This window comes from Homalodisca vitripennis, chromosome 2, assembly GCF_021130785.1.
Source record: "Homalodisca vitripennis isolate AUS2020 chromosome 2, UT_GWSS_2.1, whole genome shotgun sequence".
Taxonomy (NCBI): domain Eukaryota; kingdom Metazoa; phylum Arthropoda; class Insecta; order Hemiptera; family Cicadellidae; genus Homalodisca; species Homalodisca vitripennis.
In genome coordinates this window covers 26,500,788-26,518,864 of record NC_060208.1, presented here as the reverse complement: position 1 = coordinate 26,518,864, position 18,077 = coordinate 26,500,788, and the positions used below count along the sequence as shown (strand labels likewise).

Below are 18,077 nucleotides of genomic sequence, written 5' to 3'. Positions count from 1 at the left end.
AAAATATACCATATAAAATGTATGTTTGGTAGCGAGTAAAACCTTATCACGCCATCCTTAAGAACCTTGCAATTGATGTGAAAGGAGGCCGTCGCCTTATGCACAATCGGACCACCAACGAGCATGACTAACCGCTAAACTCTACCCAACTACCACTCGCCGGGAACAGCTAACGAACCACACGGTTTGCGTAATTGACAGCCACTGTTGTAATTCAATTGGCACAGTGTCACTGGCACTTTGGTTAAAGCACTGATATAAATACACTAGGTCTGAGCAAGACAAGTTTTCGTTTAAAGATATAGTTTCCTATAAACTCATTTAATGATGTAGTAATCCAATAAATAAAATGTGGAGTACGCTAGACCACATTTTGCATCATACGTTTCACTGGCTTTATTCACAATTTCAGGTCTGAAGTCCAAATAATATATGAATATCGTGTGGGAAACATACAGACAGCCTAACCGCCAAACAAAGAATTTTTCCACCTCCTTTAGCTATAGCAAAATATGCATCCGTTCTCTAGGCGCATGATTCGGCATCAGTGAGATATTATATAAGCATAATTGTATATTGCAAATTGAGTTTTTATGAAAAATGTCACGTAACTAGCTCAATTTGTTCTCGATATATCTTGTAGGAGACAGACAGAGAGAAAAAAAAACAGATAAAAACGAGTTTTGTCAGTCCTCTAGGTACTACCAAAATACACATTTCAAATCCAAAACTCGTTTCTCATTTTTTCGGTTAAATCCCATGGATGGACATGCACCATCAACGAAATCAGTACAAAAACTATATAAAAGTGAAGCTCCACATATATTTTTAAGTCTGTATAGCTCAATTAGTTTTTGACTAATCGTGTGGACAGGCGGATATACAGAAGAGAAATTTATGCCAGTCACTTGAATAAAATAGCTAGCTTGTCTAATAATTGGAATAACTCAACAGAGGGTGCCATTAAAGTTACCCAAAAACCTCTACCAGATTTCCAAAAACCTCTCTTAAAATTTTAAAATTATTGAAAGTAGTTATAACATTATTTATTGTATGTGTTCGAATAACAAGGCGCATACAAGAAATTAAGTCTTCTATTAATTGGCAATGCAAGAAATTTGAAATTCTATAATACGCAGAGATCTATTTTAGTATTCTTAGTGTTTTCAAGAATTGTGAAAAAGTTTTAACATGACACATAGTACGGAAATTTGTGTTGTTAAGACACCACTTTTATATTTTACGTCTATATTAGTTAGAAATATAATAATTTTGAGAATGACTTCTGATATACCTTGACCAATGTAAATGTGATGAAAACTGGAAATCCTAGAGTGAAAGCATGGTAGCTGATAAATATCAATTAAAATCGGAGATATAAAAAAGAACACCTAGTTTGATCATATTTTATATGATCAAACATATAAAATATACATTTAAACATTAAATATATATTTAAACATATGTATATATTTATATTTTTTTATTTTATTTAGTATATATTTAATTAAATATATATTATTTATTTTTTTAATATTTTTTATGTCATGATGATTTTTTGCAGCTCTGATTGAGGATTTGTATATTTTAAGAGTAATTGTGGGACTGCAGCAGATGAACCATCACGTTACTAGTATATACATCGATGATCTAGGCATTCCTGGCTCTGCCACGGACAACAGTGTTGTGTAAGAGGCTACTATAATCAGCTGTAATACAATCCGGCGTCCTTGCCGCAAGAGACCTGGATCAGCTGGTAGCAAAAAGTAACATAACCTCAACATGCGAAGGACGTATTATTATTACGAGCTGAGCAACTTTAGTATAAGTAACCCTGTAGGTTAGATCTCACTGGATATTATCAGACACTTCACGGGAAAAAACTGGCAGTTTATAAAGGGTCAACACAGTTTTGTTCAAAAACACAAAAAGCTTAATGTTCCTTGACTAAAAAATGACAACGGACGTCGCACTTTTAACCAGATGCCACGTCGATTACGGTACGTCAAACTCTGCTAAAAATTTCAAACCCTTAAATAATTACAGCTACATCTAACAGTAAATCAAAATGTCCCCAAATAAGGATGGGTAAAATTTACTCTTATAACATTAGTCACATTACACTTCAGTATGATTCAACAAAGCCCTGAATGGTATTCCTCAAGGAATTCACGTAGTAACGGTACAAACTAGATTATGAATATTCACTAACTCGATATAGATCTTATGAATTATGAATGAACGTGGTTCGTAATGCCCAGGAGACTTCTACGCCAGGTGGGACGTAAGGCGCGTTATAAAATATGTTACATTTGCTCTGTTCCCAAGTAATTTGGTACACTTGAATTAAAAATCCCAATACAAATTGATCATACATTTTATCCTCAGCGTGATACCTGTCCCTTTCTTGATCCCGAGTCCTAAACGCGCCCCCCTCTACGGGCTATCTTAGTCTGGCAATCGAACCTGAGGAGTCAGCAATGACCATCTCATAATTCAGCTAAGTAGTGCACCACAACTCCAAATTACATATCTTCATTAGTAAAACAACAGCCGGTTTTCAAACGGGTCAGACAGCAAATTGGCCAGGACCGTATCGATAACCTTGAACAGTCGGAATGTCATTAGCGTTGACCGGGGTCCACGCTCGTACTCCCGCCGCTGGCAAGCGCCCCGTTACTCCAATACGGGGTACACCGATACCCTGCCCCGGGTGTCTTTATTGGCACATAAAATATCCATCGGTGAAGATAGAATGTAGGCCACGCCCACAAGACAATTACTGTGTCGGTTATTGCGGTATCGATTTAAACAATCGACGAAATGACGTTGTAATTGTTAGGTCGCGGCCGTTACGAGTATTGCCTATCAGCGTTTGTTTTTTGTTAATGAGTTGACATTATATCACGTCCTTGATAAATTATGGTATCGTAATCCCATCGTATGATTTTCCTTATTATTAAGTGGCCCATGTTGCCAATATTCTTTCTGTCCAGTCGTGCCAACCCTTGAACACCAATTACCAAACTAACTTCCAAACACTATCACTTCTTTTTGACCAGGACGTAGTCTTTAGTACTTTGCTTATTATAAGAAACGGAAATATTTACGATGATTACGTAATAGATTTTTCGAATATTCTAGATTATTTATTTCCACAAGTGTAACTACTAAAAAACATTAATGGCAGTAGTTTCATAGTTTCAATAGTGTCGAAAATAAATGTATGACCGTTACATACAATGCTGCTCACAAATTAAAAGTAACCAATAAAAAGCAATACAAAGCAAGATATTTGTGAAAGAAGGTAAATTTTACGGATATAGTCGATTGTAAAAAAACTAAAACTAGATTAAAAAGTAAATTATATAATACACCATGTTCATAAAGGCCATGTCACGCTGCCGTGGCGTCGCGTACGCCCATCTGCGGATGGAGTTTTTAAATAATCGCTAACCATGTTATCAAATAGGACAAGTCACACTGACATAACCGACGTAGCGCAACGTTCGCCGCGTCGGCCGCCGTCTGTTGGGATGTGCGGCTGGAGCGATTCTTGGCCGACGTCGGCGAAGCTGCGATGGCTCGCGCATGCGCATAAGGCACCTTGGTCAATAATTCACCATGTTTCACGAACAGTTATTATTGAATTATTAATCTAAAACTTCGTCAAACTGTTTCCTTGTTTAGCCTAAAATAAGTACGAAATTTGTCATCATCGGCTTCAAGGTCATGCATTAAATGATGGTACTCGCCAAACATCCTTCGTTTTGTATTGATAGGATGTACCCAGTGATCTCTTTGTGCCACTGAATATAATAACTCCAATTCGTCTTCACTGTTGCTACTAGCGCTGCTGGAATCACCCAGCCAAGGAACTGGTGAACGTAAGGTAGGGTCTCCTGGTTCACTACAAAAACCCCGGCACAGACGACATTTTATTGTGTACGGTACTGAGCTTCCACCCTCCTAGAAAAACGTGGCGTTGGCCACACGTTGGATGCGTGTCTGGTAGTTTGACGGGATTCGAGACCGTCGCGGCATACGCGGACGTTCATACTATGGATGGACGGACGCAACGCCACGGCAGTGTGACATGGCCTTAAGATAATAAAATAGAAACTATTGCCATTTATAGTTCTAGTAGTTATATTAGTGTAAAATAAACTATCTGGAATATAGTAAAAATGTACTCCGTAATCATTGTAAACATTATCCATTTGGATATCATTAACAAACAACTACAAAGAGCTGTTTTTAAGTTTGGTTTGATTATTTACGCTGAACAGTTGGTATGACTGGTCAGAATATTGGCAACACTGGCCAGTTCAAGCGCGGTGAGATGGGTTCCGGTCGGCGGCCGCTTCCGGTTAACAATCATCCTCGCCACGGCCGCCGCACAGGCACCTGAGGAATGTTGTAGACCTGCCGGCAAAACGTCGACTCCTCCACCTGACAGGCAGGTGTCACTCTTACAACACGTTTCCTTTAATGAACAGGGATTTAATTTCCAAGCTGGACTCTGTTACTGTAGGGAGATCACGAGTAGTGTAGTGAGGGGTTCGGGGTAGCGGAGTAGATTCAAGCGAATTCCTCGAACTAGCCATTCCAAAAACATGCTGTTTTACTTTCCCCACCCTTCCGCCACAGTATAAACTTATCAGCACTGTGTTCATTTGCCTTATTCAACTTAAGAGTGTAATTTTGGCGCTGTTAACAGTATATTTTATCCTGTGCATATTTAATCAGTACTCGTAATTTAGGAGTTAACGAAATGTATTGATAATTATAGTATGTTTAACATACGTACATGTATAGTGTGTGCCTTTAAATGTATACTTATTATTTAGCTAAATTTTCTAATTCATGGTAGCAATTTCAAGGTGGCCAACATTTTTGTATTTTTGTTATCAATACATTTTTTATGCGTGTAGTTTAATTAAACACATGAAATAAGTTAATAGCTACAAAAGTAACAATAAAATTAACAATACTAAACAATGTTACAATCATATTAAAATAATTAGCGACATTAGAATTACTGACATGAAAATAGTCTAATAGACAAAAATAAAACAAAAATAATGACCGAAACAATATGGTTAATGCTATGGAAACATAAAATTGTTCCAATTTAAGAAAATAGCTAAATAACAATAGTGTATTGTAATAACAAATTAAATATTTAATGTTACTTTATTAAAAAACGCAAGTAAATTATTCATAGTCAATGTTTTTAGAAACACATGATAAGTGATTGACAGGGAGCCCTGGCAGGCAGAGTTCCTCCCGCTACTTCACTCGTGAGCTCTATACAGTATTAGACAATTATATATTTGAGAGTAAAATGAAAGTGTACACCTATTAGAGTCTCTCTTTGAAGAATATCAGCCAAGGTAAAGTTTATTTCTTAAGAAATATAAAAAGAAAGAAGAGATAATGAATTCCGAAGAGATACCACGTACACAGAAGTATATTTAACCGACAACGGCGCTGGCCAAGCCAATGTAGATTTTGTTAATGCTTGAACTGCTCATGTAAAGAAAAATAGACAAAATGTAGGAAAACATAAGAACTTATTATAAAAATGTAATTACAACGCGATGACGACCGTTTTTTATCTTCGATTAGTTCTTTTAAGACTTTTCTATTAAGAAAATGCTTAAATAAATATCTTTTAAGCTCTCTAAAAGGAACGAAAAGTTGTTTCTACGCTCTAACCGAAACGGAGACTTTGTAAAAGTGTAGCGTCTTCATCACTATTGTATTTGATGTCCATTAATTCTTCTTTTAAGATGTTAAACAATAATCAAACATGTCACAACTTAAAGTTGGAAATAAACTTAAAACACTACATAAAATAACATCTTGTCACTCCATATAAATATGTTTATCGTTTTCGATAATATTTATCGATTTTTCCCAATATTATAATAATAGTTCAATTTAATCAAAAGATAACCTAACATTTACCGTTAAACCTCTTTTACAAATTCCGTTTTATTTCGGATTGTAAGATAACTTATCTTACCAAATTGTCCATATGTGTTAATCTATTCTGCAACGTTAGTATTAATTTTCAACGGAGAAAAATATTTATCGAGAATTTCTCTTTCAATAAAGCATCTATGATAGTTATTTGTTTAATTGTTTCTCTATTGACTGTAAAACTAAAAATGTTGCAATAAAAAATAGATGATGAATCAATACATGTTTAAATTTAAAAATGGTTTATTTACTGGAGCAAAAACGTAGTCGTAAATGCAAAATCATTGCAAATACATACATTTTACAAACTAGTGCACATGTTTCAAAAGTATATGTCACATATTGGTTACTTGGAAACTGTGTAGTTTTTTCCTGTCTGGTATTAAAAAAAAATAATAATTCTCAGAAAATACGCTAGTAAAAATACCATGACATATTACTAAGATATTCATGCTATCTCATAGAATTCCTACAATATTCATTCAGGCATGGTATACTTATTAATAACAAAAATTAGTCTTTATACAAGAATATAAATAATTATATACGAAATAAAAAATTAAAATAATATTAATTAATAAACTATAAAACAATCAAATATATAATAATTATAAAATAATAAAAAAAAGCAATAAAATATAAAAGGAATAATTAAAATAAATCAATAAATCTAATACAATTTAAAATAAAAACATAAAAATAATAAACATTTTAGTACTTAATGATGCATGACAAGTTTATCAACTGGGTCCAAATTTCTCCACAGCAACCCTGCAGACTAATCATCGATGTTTGTCCCACTTCCGATACCCTTCCCCCATATTCACTTTGGCGGTCGAGAGGCGTGAGAAGGTCTATAACCATAATTTTTACTGCTCACTTCATAAAAATCAATAAAACCCAAACCAGAGAAAGCACCGGTCATAACATAACGGTTCCTTGGAGCGGGGCGGCGGGCATATTCTCTATTGGAGCGAGAGACTTTACAACCTGTACTGTACAGGGTGTGTAGAAAACTAGAGATATGAGGTACCGCCCGAGCCTTGAGCGGACAGAAAGTCTACTTTGTCTTAAACGTTTGGCACGAAATACTGTACGGTCATTAGTAAATATCTTCATAAACTCCAAGTAGTGTCCAAGTAGAGTCTTTACCTTACAATGTAAATAAATATCCTCACATCTTATTTCTCTATTAGCATAAATATGTTATTATCATCATGAGTTTTATCACTAAACCCAACATATGTTTAAATTTTCTTAAATTCAACCAGTTTGGTTTTGAAATGGGAACCCATACTTTTTGATGCTCTTATCACAGTAATGAAATAAAATATTGCAATGGTGATTGGAACATAGTACAAATTTATTTTAAAATAACAGACAATGGTTTCATTCAAAAATATTTTAAATTAAATATACTGTACACATATTACGTTTTTGCGTTATAAAATATTTTTCAAATAAACGCTCGTAGAACAAAAATAATAAATGAATCTATATGACTATTTTATAAATGTAATATGACATTTAGAAATATTTCACTCGGAGTCCTGTATGGTAATCTACGGAGAAGCAAAGCAATAATAAAAACATAATCTTTTACATGATATTTTAATGTAAAAATATGATGTAACACTCATATCCTCCGTTATTGCAATATTCACAATTTGGAAATCGCACACCTAGTCGTCTTGTGTTTTACTGTTCATTTGGTAGCTGAAAAATACGCAATCAAAGTTGCTCTTGTGTGAGGAGTAAATTGTGATAAAACTAAAGCATAGCAGCTCCTTAAATGTTTCCTACCTCAATCTTATTTATTCACCAACATTTTGTTGTCATTAACATGTTATGTGATGTACAGATTCTTTTCAATTATATCGGCGACAAGTGAATTATGAAATTTAATTATGAATGAAATAATCAGTGAAATCTGAACTATCCACTGAGGAATTCCTCAGGGTCATGTCCTTGAGATTTTAATGGTTTTATAATTTATGAAAATACTGTTGCATTCATGGGCGTAAACGCTTATTCAATGATAATTAATGCAGATATTTCCTACATTCATACATCAATAAAGATTTGAATTCATTATCTACTTGAGTGCGGAAGTTAATTAAGAATAGCTTTAAGAAAGGGAAATGTACTGTACCATTATTATATAACACTTTGTTATAAGCTGAATTAAACGTTTGGATCCTAGTGTTTTGCTGTAGCTATTAAGCGCATATATCGGTTTCAATGTATTAACGAAATTGCATATGTGGGAATAATCTAACCAGCAGGAAACTATTCGTATTTTAAAACTTTTTCAAATTCAAAAGGTTGACAAATAGTAAACATATTGACATAAAAATTTTTACAAATAGATTATTTACAAACTATAGGATATTAATAGCCTATAGTAGGCTAAGTTTTTTTAATGTTTGTAACTTATAAAACGCCAGAAAAAGTCATGGTTATGAGATAGAGGTGAAGGAAATCAATTTCTGCAAAACAATAATTTAACTATTTGTTTAAGTTTGTTGTTGACAATTGGTGATTATGAAAGAATAGTAGGATTTTGACATTTGCCAGTGTTATGATGTTAAAAAAGTATAATACTACGTTTCGTGAATTGAAATCTACCAACTTCCTCGGGTGTATAAATCTCTAATACATTAAAAAACTAACAAATTGCAGCAATGTATTGCCACTCTAAGTTATAATAATTATTAGGTGTAACATTCAAGTATCATACGAAAATACTACATGTAACGATGCAAAATGCCTGAAATTCTACTATCCTTTCAATTTTTCAGCTATGTGTTTTCTCACTTTTAGAGTTTAACTCAATTATTAAACCCCCCATTTAATTGTACTAAATACCACAGTAATGCAAATAAAGAATCAATTAAAAAACTCTAATCTACAAACTCTCAAAAGTTGATTTCTATTCTCGCCAAATGAAATTTAAGTCAGTAGTCAGACAAAATCTTAGCTTCAGAGTAAAGAAGTAAACAATTTGAGAACATATTGCAAATTTACTTTTTGAAGTATAGGCATTATTACTCCATCGTGGTTACTGAATGTACTACTGAAGAACATTACAGTGAAGGGCAATTAATTGCGTGTACATTGTGAATTACCGCCAGGTTCAACAAAAAGAAAGCGACTCTTAGCGAATCGGTCCCACAGTGACATCACGGATAGGGTTTACGTGTTCCTCGTAGTTGAGGTAATTGTTTTGTAATTGGTGAGGGGACAAATGATGCCTACTTACTTACATTGCTGTAACTTCCGGTGGGTTCCAGGAAGTTGGACATTACAGGTCGTTTTACGCTCACTTCGGACATTCCTTTTAACTTAGGAAGACTTTTGGGATAAAGAGAGGAACCAGTGCAAAATAATTGGGATGAAGGGAGCTGTTACGTACAGGGCTGGATTTACATATGGGCTGAATGGGCTATATCCCAGGGGAGCAGAATTCAGGGGGCGGCGAATTTTGGTGCAAAATATGAAAACAGGAGTTTCTTTTATAATGCAATACAATTAGGGGAATTTGTTACAATAATTGGGTAGTTCGTATCTGGTAGGAATATATGTATCTCTTTTACATACTAATTGTAATTAATATTAATTGTTATTGATACGATTTAATGCTTAGCGGTTATGCAAATGTGTGTATGACGTAAGTAGTAGGAAAATTAGGAAAATACGACTCTTTTATTTGTTAGGCTGACCTTTTGATTTGTGTTGTGTGTTTAATTTACATTACATTCGTAATATTCAATAGTTTTATTTCACATTATAAAACTTGCAACTCAATTCATTCTCATCCAGAATTTTATTTTCTCCCGTTTTTGTTGTATTATTTAAATTCTAATTAAATATATGCAAATTACAAAATAATAAATTTCAGATGATCTAAATCCTAAATCTAAGTATTATTAAAATCAGAGTCAAGTTATTGTATGGTAATTCCTAAACATATCTTCTTTAATTTAAAGTCCTTAATCCAATCGACTTTCTTTTGATGATTGTTTTTAATAATTTTCCAGTTGAAAAATGTTTTGACTTATCATATTTTATGGTAAAAACAATAACTGCAACTATAAGAAGCGTAACTTCAACAACCCTACTTTATTTGAGTTTGATTACGAACTTAGCGTGGCCGCCTCGCTGCCGCCGACGTCGCCGTCGACCCACCGCGATACTACCAAGATAAGCTTACATGGTTGGTGGGTGGGGGGGGGGGGGGGGGGGCAAATTGTGGATAGCCCAGGGGCGGCAAATATTCAAATCCGCCTCTGGTTACGGAGTAAAAAAATGCAGAAGGAAGAACCTATACTAGGGAAGAAAAACGATGAAGAGAATTTTAGACTTTCAGCTGGTCATGGTGGAACCACTATGGAATCACTCCGTCACCGCATAGATTGGGAACAAGAAGAGGAGCGTGCAATGTAGCGGTAACCTTGAGTAGCCCGCAGCCTACCGGAGTGAGTAGCGGGTAACAGCTGGACACTATGAGTAGTAACGGGAGAACCGGCCGAGTCACTGTCATCCGCGAGCAGGTAAAAAGTGCCAGGACACAACGGTTATCGAAGCTATTCCAGGTAACAGGTATTAGCAACAAGGAATGCTATCATACTTATCTCAAAATAATAGGTATCATGAATGGACGCGATTACAAAACAGATCGAAACCTATAAAAATACCGTTTTGAGTTTGTGATTGCAAACGTACAATGATTGATGATCTGTCTGTACGATATCCCGCAACGAACTGGCATATAGGCTTGAAACTTTGCATGAAGCTTCACTTCCACATAGGCAAAGCCGAGGTCGGAGATGGCGCACGTCACTCAATGGAATTTGGCTGAGCGTTAACGAACATTATTAAATTGACATAAGTATCCATAACGACAAAGAGAAATCGCAGAACAAACACTATTTTAACGAATTAAGCATAATTATATGGTACTAGCGGACCCGGCGCGCTTCGCTGCGCATTTCAATAAGTTTCCCGCGGCTTCGCACGCAATTTCCGTTGAAAACAGTACACTATATTCACTTATTCATTTTCTATCACATTCTAAACATTGCTGAGATAATTGATAGTCGTTCCTTCGTGAGCTTCTTGGGCGCATTATGAAGGTATGTACCACATTCCTGATACTTCTGTCAAAAAAAAAAAAACAACTAAGGTTGATTTTATAACATTCTTTATATTTGTAGCCAACGTAAGATAGTAATTATGATATCTGCATTGCTCTTCTGATCAAGCATGAGCATGGTTTATATTAAATAAATATTGCAGTTAAAGGTGAATTTTTACGTCAAATTTGAATTGTATTATCTGGATAGTAAAGTCTATGTTTAACAGTGATTGCAGAAACAGTTTAAACAAAATTTGTCGTTTCTCTTAAGCTTACTCTATGCTTTAAAACTATAAGTGTAGTAATTAAATTATATATAAATATATTTTTTGTCGCATTATATATGTTTACAAAGAACAGCTGATTAAAAATTTGAAAAGACTCTTTCACTTAATAACATATGTTTGCTGCAATGCATTTCTTACGGGTATTTCTGTAACCAGTGGGGCGGAATCCTGAATCGGGAAAGGGATAAAAAGTATCCTATAACCTTCTACAGATCAAGACGAACAAATTAAAAAAAAAATTAGGCGAATCCGTCCAGCCGTTTGTGAGTGATGCTGTTACACACGAACAGTTTCATTTTTATATAATAGATGTGACAGTAACACAATAAATTTACTTTATTGTATTAGTAAGGCTTGTGTTACGTTCTATTGGATCCTTCAATATTCCGTTGAAACAGTTTGTACATAAAGAAGATAGAGTTTGGTGATGGCACATGTAAACCCATGGAATTTCCGGAGGTCTATAGATGAAATTCCACTTCTCTGCGTATTTGCAGTTGTGTCTGTTTTCCGCTTAACTTCAGATAACGTCATGATTGATTGTGAACCTGTTCCTCTGTGGTATTTGGCTGAACGTTTACGTAGTCTGAATATGCACAAAAACCTCTAGAAAGATTTCATCTGTAGACTATAAAGTTTGCTTGCATGAAGTTTCATTTCTACATAGATAACTAAACGTTCTATGGCGGTGGTGCATGTTTATCGATGGGGTTTGACAGAACGTCATTGAAGTCCTTCACTCAATATATATATATATATAATATATATATATATATATATATATATATATATATATATATATAAAATATATATATATATATACAGATATATATATATATATATATATATATATATATATATATATATATATTGAGTGAAGGACTTCAATGACGTCCTAAATGTATACTAAAATATAAGTATATATATACACACATAAATATGTATGTATGTAATTATACTTAATATAATATACTAAATATTAAATTGGTAAAAAAGAATTATAGATTCACTGCTTGCATTTGGTAAATAGGACTAATCTGAGTAATTTTAGCGAATAAAAATCAGTGTTTTGTAAATACATCATTGTATTATAATGACATTCGAAAGTTATCTCTGTCTCTGGTGTCATACTAGTGGTTTTCTTTTTTTTATTTAGTATGCATGACAAATAAATTATAAATAAAATTTTACAATACTGATCCAGAGTTCATACTTTTCTCTGATATATTAATAACTAACTGTCGTAACAGACATACAATAATCCTAAAAGTCGTCAGAAGCACTGAAGTATATCGAATTACACCATTTCTTTTTACTCACTGGACTCTCTCGTCTAATGGGACGAGGACTGGAATTAATCTAATTAACTGTTCTTGACAAAGCGCCCAGGTGAGAAAAACTGCGTCTGCGCGAAGAACTTTCCCTAGTACAGCGTCTCCTGAGCATGCGCTGTCCACTGTCAACAGTCCAGGCGCATGCGCTACCACTGCGCAACTTTGGTAATTAACCACGCTGCGTACAATCGTTCCGCGTTCTTCTAGCTAATTAATGTCACCTTGTCTGTTGTTTCTGCAGCCCGAGGCAGTTAACACGACTTTTAGGCTCGAATTCAACTCTGAGATTGTTTTGCCCATGTAATGTTTGCGTATAACACGAGATAACTTGGATTTACAACCATCTATGTAATGTTAGCCTGGCATTTCCTGAAAAAAATCCAGGATAAAAATTAACTTCATATTCATCCATCAGTTTCCATTTTATCAAACTAACAATGCCTGAATACAAAAGAGTTGTTAATAGAATTTATAAATTTGCAAAGTTCCGTTTGTTACGAATATATATAGCGTTGAAGATCAAGTACTAAATACTACATTTATACTTAATTCATGGCTTATCTATGTAATTGCAATGTACCGAAGTAGGAAACAAACTCATTTACTTAAATATGCTTAGTACACATTTTAAATGAGAAATTCAGAACCAACATTACGTTACCGCTTTGCAATTTAACACAATTTTTATAATGGCGATTGCCGTGGAAATAAATAAATGAAATGAAATGAAATGAAATAATGGGCAACAAAAAATAAAAATATTATCAAAACTTGACATTGTCTTTGTAATAAAACAATAAAAAGCACTCACGCACATACAGTTTAAGATGACCTTCACCTTAGCGCAGGGGTAAGGCTGCTGCTCTCTAACAGAGAGGTCACGGGTTCGATTCTCGGGGAGATCAATATATATATATATATATATATATATATATATATATATATATATATTTGTAAGTTAATTTGGACCGATTTCTCTTTAAAACGTTTAGTATCCTGAGTTGAAATGCCATTGTCGTGGAAAGAACCACCTTCAAAAAAAATAATGTCTGTTAGGCTTAATGGTACAACTCCAATGTTGGAAGTACAATTATCATCGTCATTATTACATGGGTAATGATCAATTCATCGGGACCCCCTCCCCTTCAGTTCTTTCATCTCTTGTACAACAATTACACTTGAAATGCAGCTTTCATTAAACACACTGTATTTTTGTTTCCACACTTTGAAAGAGCCGGTATTTCTAAAACTTACCTAAGGAATCCAGTTTCCTGCTCTATAGATATATACCGTATGTAACGCCTCGAGGCCGTTACTTCCTGGTCACAGTCCACCAGGTGTTGCGCAAATGTGTACTTTTATTTGGTTTTCTTTCCATCAGGCTTGTGTTCATTGTACCGTGTTTTGAACTACAACCGACGTAAGCGCTAGGTTGAACAGGACGTTTCAAATCGAATCAAATTTATTTCTGTAACTTACAAACACACATAGTACACTTTTTTTACACAACATTAAATACGCATGGGCCACAGAGGCTTGTGCGTGGTGACGATTCTGTTTCTTGTGGATGCACGAGTTTATACGGAAATAATTGTAGGTACTGTACTGTATTATATTAAATTAAATTTTATAAACTCTGCTATTCAATGCTTTTATGTTGTTTTTTATGTCCTTACACAATAGGAATGAGATTCAGATCGCGTTGGAGGTTTAAAATGTTAATTCAAGCCCGCATGGCCTTGATTATTTTTTTTAATGCGTTACTTTTTACTACACACATTATTTAATAAGTTTAATTGCTTTAGTATTTTTAATTAAGAGAGAAATTAACAAAAAAACATTATTCTAATTTGTTGTAATGCTTTGACAATGACGCTATACAATTTCTGTCAGCATAATACTAGTTTGCATTGCTAAGAAGAGGCATTTAGTATAGAATTTTATCCAATGCGCAATTAAAGCAACGTTTTGCATGTTTCAGTTATATTAAGGAATTACAAGGATGAAATATAACAATAAATGTTGTTCGTTATAAGCGTGTTTTGCATATCCATCCAATATTCAATTCCGATCGATCGATCGATATTTCAAGTGTTTCTCTAGTAATGAAAGTAATCAGGGAAGTATAGTTGTACGGTATTTGATGGCGTTCGAAGGTTTAATACAAATTCATTAACCTTAATATGTGTCAAATGTCAGTCACGGTCTCAAACGTTAGATGTAGGATGATAATATCACATATATATTCCTGACCACGCGGGTCCGCAAGTTTGATTATTTGCCACTTGGACTTTCTAAAACAGTAAACTAAATTAAAACCTCTAGCATGACATTACGTCGTTGACATTTCGCTATCGCAGTTAATTACATTGTAATTGACACGTAACAGTGCACTGTACGCGGGTCGAGGAGAGGCGGCGAGATAACAGAGATATATCGCTGAGAGATTGATCAGGCAGAGTGTTAGGCGTCGGTGGAGAACGAAACAGAGAGTGGTCCGAAAAGGGGCCAACACTTTCTCGAAACTGGTTCCCCCAAGTCGCTGACTCTTGCATACATAACCCGACCCGACCAATCTGTCGATAACAATAAGCCTGTGTCGAGGTCCCGGGGAGTCACCGCCTTGCTGTGGAGATTTTGAGCTGTTTCTCTTAATAATAACTTAAGTAGTTTCAGTATTCACTTAGATGTAAAAAATAGTAAAGTAATTTACGGTTGCTGAATTTACTCTCACTCCACAAACTGGCGTTAATTTAATTCTATACCGCAGTTTTCTCTAAATCTAATGTTATTAGTCTATACCCACATGCAGCAACTTTGCCTTGAAACACGGACAGTTTTTCACACTTCTTGCTTGCAAATGTGCTATAAACATGTACACCGGCGTCTAAAACAGTCCACATTAATAAGGTGCCTTTATCCAAGTGAAATGTATCAATATATTTACTTAGGAAATGACGATCTATTTTGTTAAAATTTCACCTTCGCCGCGGATCGGAGCAAACGAATTTGGTTTCCAACCGAACTTATAATAGGTCTGTCCTGGGAGTGTGAAAAATGAACTTTATTCTTTCAATCATCTGCTCAAATGATCAGTTACATGAATACAAGCGCAGTGAGGAGTGTAACCTCTTTTCCAACGAGCTGAGTTACCAGAAATTGCCTCTTGAGAATTAAGGACGAGAGATAAATTCTTATCTTAACAGGAATTGACAAGGCATGTACCATTGTTATCGCCGGTACATTGGCTGTGCAGACCGTTAAGTCCCTCGACATAGATAGTAGTTGGCTAAATGATGGAAGCATGGAATCTGATGGAAAAATTGCGCGTTTGGCGGCTTGTAACAGTTTGCCATTGTTATTTGAGAGATTCCGATGGACAGTGTAATATACTGAAAACACAGATTTCGTAGATCTTTGAAACTTTGTCGGTGTCCTGTCGAACAATCGTTACTATCTCATAAACGCTATGTTCAATAGCTTCTACAAACCAGAATCTATTATTTTTCTGAATTCTGTTACTTTGATTGTCCAATGTGCTTACAAACTCGTGCAGATATTAAAAGACTTCTTTTTTCGGATGAGCCAAAAGTACACGGAATTTTGTAGATTCCTGGTGTGCACGGTGTAATCATGTTCTTTACTAGTTTCAAATATGTATTCACTTATTTTGAGCCTTGCCGTTTTGATGTTATGCATTATAATTTTCCCACCTATTTTAAAATTATGTTTCAGTTTCACAACAGTTGACTATATAGCTCTCCACACCGAGGTCGAAATATCTTTGTTAGCAATGTTTCGACTCTGTGTTATAGTAATCTTACTTGATAGTAATCCTTTTCGTTAATTCAATAGATAAAACATCATAGTATCCATAGATCATCTGAAGACTTGCTTGGCTGTAGTAGTTCCATAATCCATATATTATACACCATGCATGTTTGTATGTAGAGAAAATAAATATGTGTTCCCATAAATAATCGATTATAGTAAAGCGTAACTCCTTGTCACTACCATAAACACATAATAACCTACCATTACGTCTAAGAGCAGCCTTAGCTTTCACATTACAATATTACAACGCCCATTGTTATCGGCATTGTTAAGTGTAATAATGCCACTGCTGTCCAGACCTCTGTTGCCGGAAGGGTCTCTGCGGTTTCTCTCAGTTCGGACCTTCAACTATTTTGTCGCTGCTCGCAACACAATTATTGTGCGGTTGCGCGGTTTGCAGTTGACGGATTGAATTTGAACGTTCGGCTTTACTGGTGGTGATAATAACTTTACAGTTTGACGTTTTTTACGTAACACAGTTTTTGGCTCTGTCAGCGAAACATTATGAAAACTCCTTTGTGTTTAAAACCTAGTGATGGAAATGATGACAATATTGCAAGAATCCATACAAATTCAAAAGTGAATAGTTGTTGGCTCGGAACCTCTTTTTCGTGGTAATAAACTATTTCAAAAAACAGCAGTGAAAATTCTTTTAATATAGACACTTATTCCAAATTTGTACTTCGTTTATTCTTTGAAAGTATAACGTATTTTGCTTAATTTGGTCATCACCTGCCCTTATGTTTGATTTTGAATAATTATATATTGAAATCAAAAAGACATTATTTTATTTCAAAACTCGGTTGGTGTTAATAAGTAATAAGCCATTCAAACTTAAGCATGTACATGTACTGTTTATTATTTATAAATATGTAATACATAAACAGAAATTTGATAGGTACTAAAAGAGATTACAAATTTTGTGGGTAGAACTTTGTTGTGGTATATTTATCTATTTCTAATAATTTAAATCCACTGTTTCTAAACACTCTTTATATATTGAGTTTAAAAACAGCAGCAGTAAATATAATGTATATAATTAAATATAAAAAGAATATGGCTGCGAAGTTATAAAGAGCGCATATTCTGTTTTAACTATTGATGGAGACAAGTTATGGCTTGTATATAGACGAATAAATACCTGCCCAACTTTTTGTCAATCCTTTGTTTGTTGAAAGTTTAGAAACAATCGTTTTTTATAATTCGTGTAGGTACTTTTGGGTGATGGGAGGGTGTAAAAATAAGACTTTATTCTTATAAAACAATGTGTCCGCAAATGTCAAGTTTCTTGAGTACAAGAACCCAGAGTCTGACGTACAAAAGCGTTCCGCTGAGAAGAGGCTTTTTTCTTTAAGCTTAAATATCCCGTATTAATAGAAAATTCACAATTGTTGCCAAAATTTAAATAAAGTGAAGGATATTACTTTTATATTTGGGTTTTTACAGTTATAAATTAAAAATTAAAATCTAAAATCAGCCCACAATGGTCTGTTAGAT

General features: G+C 34.4%; 1 protein-coding gene across 1 annotated transcript in view; it reads right to left on the bottom strand.

Annotated features, from left to right (window-relative positions):
* The window catches only part of LOC124353715, a 251,610-nt gene that overhangs the window by 50,591 nt on the left and 182,942 nt on the right, over positions 1-18,077 (bottom strand). The window lies entirely within an intron of this gene.